This window comes from Prosopis cineraria, unplaced genomic scaffold (assembly GCF_029017545.1).
Source record: "Prosopis cineraria cultivar Desert tree isolate PC_DT_omini unplaced genomic scaffold, ASM2901754v1 PC607, whole genome shotgun sequence".
In the NCBI taxonomy this organism is placed as follows: Eukaryota; Viridiplantae; Streptophyta; class Magnoliopsida; order Fabales; family Fabaceae; genus Prosopis; species Prosopis cineraria.
Genome location: NW_026555932.1, coordinates 42,501 through 45,983, shown reverse-complemented (window position 1 = coordinate 45,983; position 3,483 = coordinate 42,501). Strand labels below are relative to the sequence as shown.

The 3,483-nt window shown below is 35.5% G+C and overlaps 2 pseudogenes; both read left to right on the top strand.

Moving 5' to 3' along the window:
• The first annotated feature begins 45 nt into the window (after nt 1–45).
• On the top strand, nt 46–2,714 carry LOC129297777 (DNA-directed RNA polymerase subunit beta''-like; annotated as a pseudogene).
• Nucleotides 2,715–2,899: 185 nt separating this feature from the next.
• The window catches only part of LOC129297764 (ATP synthase subunit a, chloroplastic-like), a 1,173-nt pseudogene continuing 589 nt past the window's right edge, over nt 2,900–3,483 (top strand).

Below are 3,483 nucleotides of genomic sequence, written 5' to 3'. Positions count from 1 at the left end.
TATTCTTTATGGAAATGGAAACCAAATTCAAGGGAAATTTCCTGAATTTCTGACACAAGCATTCAATTAGTTCGGACTTGTTTAGTCTTGAATTGGCATCGAGACAAAAAATTTCTTCTATTGAAGAGACCCCGCTTCTTTTGTTGAAGTAAGTACAAATGGTTTGATTCGAGATTTTCTACGAATTGACTTAGTGAAATCCCATATTTCGTATATCAGAAAAAGGAATGATCTGTCCGGTTCAAGATTGATCGCTGATAATGAGTCAGATCGTACTAATATCAATCCATTTTATTCTATTTATTGCAAGGCAAAGATTCAACAATCACTTAGCCAAAATCAATCACGGAACTATTCGTATCTTGTTGAATAGAAATAAGGAATGCCGATCTTTGATAATTTTTGTCATCGGATCATTGTTTTCAAATGGTCCCATCAACGATGTAAAATATCACAATGTGATAAAAGAATCAATTAAAGAGATCCTCTAATTCCAATTAGGAATTCGTTAGGCCCTTTAGGAATAGCCCTTCAAGTTGCAAAGTTTTATTCATTTTACCGTTTAATAACTCATAATCAGATCTCGATAACTAAATATTTGCAACTTGACAATTTAAAGGAAACTTTTCAAGTATTTAAATATTATTTAATGGCGAAAACGGGAGAATTTATAAGCTTGATCTATGCCGTAACATCGTTTTGAATCCATTCCATTTTAATTGCCATGTTCTCTATCATATTATCATCATAATTTTTGTGAAAAAACATGTACAATAATTAACCTTGGGCAATTTCTTTGTGAAAATGTACGTATAGCTAAAACGGACCACACCTAAAATCGGGTCAAGTTCTAATTGTTCAAATTGATTCTGTAGTAATAAGATCGGCTAACCCTTATTTGGCGACTCCAGGAGCAACTGTTCATGGCCATTATGGAGAAATGCTTTATGAAGGAGATATATTAGTTACATTTATATATGAAAAATCGAGGTCTGGTGATATAACACAGGGTCTTCCAAAAGTGGAACAGGTATTAGAAGTGCGTTCGATTGATTCAATATCGATGAACCTAGAAAAGAGAGTTGAGGGTTGGAACGAGCGTATAACAAGAATTCTTGGCATTCCCTGGGGATTCTTGATTGGTGCTGAGCTAATTATAGCGCAAAGTCGTATTTCTTTGGTTAATAAGATCCAAAAGGTTTATCGATCCCAGGGGGTGCAGATCCATAATAGACATATAGAAATTATTGTGCGTCAAATAACATCAAAAGTATTGGTTTCAGAAGATGGAATGTCTAATGTTTTTTCACCCGGTGAACTAATTGGATTGTTGCGAGCTGAACGAACGGGACGTGCTTTGGAAGAAGCGATCTGTTACCGAGCCCTATTATTGGGAATAACGAAAACATCTCTGAATACTCAAAGTTTTATATCCGAAGCGAGTTTTCAAGAAACTGCTCGAGTTTTAGCAAAGGCCGCTCTCCGGGGTCGTATCGATTGGTTGAAAGGTCTGAAAGAGAACGTTGTTTTAGGAGGGACGATACCCGTTGGTACCGGATTCAAAAGATTAATGCACCGTTCAAGGCCAAGGCAACATAACAAGATTACTTTGAAAAAAAAAAAGATTCTCGAGGGAGAAATGAGAGATATTTTGTTCCACCACAGAGAATCTTTTTTTTTCATTTCAAAGAATTTATGTGATATATCAGAGCAATCATTTCGAGGATTTAATCATTCCTAAGAGCGGATTCATCCCTTTCCTTTCAACGCGGTCATTTTATTTAGTAATAGTAATAAATAATACCGAATAGAAAAAAATGAATGGCCTGATCGTGTATCAACGGCCAATCTTCGGTAGAAGAGAAGGTTCCATCGGAACAATTATTGATTTCTATTTCAGGATACTGATCTCTTTTTTTTTCAAATTCTTTTTTTATTTGAAAAAAAAAAGAGAGAGAAAGTGTGGGGATAAATGACAAAAAAGATATTGGAACATAACTTTGGAAGAGATGATGGAAGCAGGAGTTCATTTTGGCCATGGTACTAGGAAATGGAATCCTAGAATGGCACCTTATATATCTGCAAAGCGTAAGGGTATTCATATTATAAATCTTACTAGAACTGCTCGTTTTTTATCAGAAGCTTGTGATTTAGTTTTTGATGCAGCAAGTAGTGGAAAACAATTCTTAATTGTTGGTACCAAAAATAAAGCAGCTGATTCAGTAGCGCGGGCTGCAATAAGAGCTCGGTGTCATTATGTTAATAAAAAATGGCTCGGTGGTATGTTAACGAATTGGTATACTACAGAAAAGAGACTTCATAAGTTCAGGGACTTGAGAACGGAACAAAAGACGGGGAGACTCAACTGTCTTCCGAAAAGAGATGCCGCTATGTTGAAGAGACAATTATCTCGCTTGGAAACATATCTGGGCGGCATTAAATATATGACGGGGTTACCCGATATTGTAATAATCGTTGATCAGCAAGAAGAATATACGGCTCTTCGAGAATGTATCACTTTGGGAATTCCAACGATTTGTTTAATCGATACAAATTGTGAACCGGATCTCGCGGATATTTCGATTCCAGCTAATGATGATGCTATAGCTTCAATCCGATTAATTCTTACCAAATTAGTATTTGCAATTTGTGAGGGTCGTTCTAGCTATATACGAAATTTTTGATTAATAATAAGATAAATAAATTATTTGGTTTGGGGAACTCCATAGATTTATGGAATTGGTTACTATACTATTACTGAATCGCGCAAAAAAGAATAACCGGAGATATTATGTGATTAGTTGGTATTCAAAATCCAAAATTAAAGTAGACAAGCCGAAAAAGAGATGGTTGAATCAAAATAATTCCTTTTAAAGTTGTATTTCTTTCAGAGGGCAATATGAATGTTCTATTATGTTCCATCAACACATTAAAAAGATTATACGATATATCGGCTGTGGAAGTAGGCCAACATTTCTATTGGCAAATAGGGAGTTTCCAAGTCCATGCCCAAGTACTTATTACTTCTTGGGTTGTAATTGCTATTTTATTATTTTCAGCAGCCATTATAGCTGTTCGAAATCCACAAACCATTCCTACTGACGGTCAGAATTTCTTTGAATATGTCCTTGAATTCATTCGAGACGTGAGCAAAACTCAGATTGGAGAAGAATATGGTCCGTGGGTTCCCTTTATTGGAACTATGTTTCTATTTATTTTTGTTTCGAATTGGTCAGGGGCTCTTTTGCCTTGGAAAATCATACAGTTACCTCATGGGGAGTTAGCTGCACCCACAAATGATATAAATACTACTGTTGCATTAGCTTTACTTACGTCGGTAGCATATTTTTATGCGGGTCTTTCAAAAAAGGATTAGGTTATTTTGGTAAATACATCCAACCAACCCCAATCCTTTTACCGATTAACATCTTAGAAGATTTCACAAAACCCTTATCACTTAGTTTCGTTCGACTTTTCGGAAAT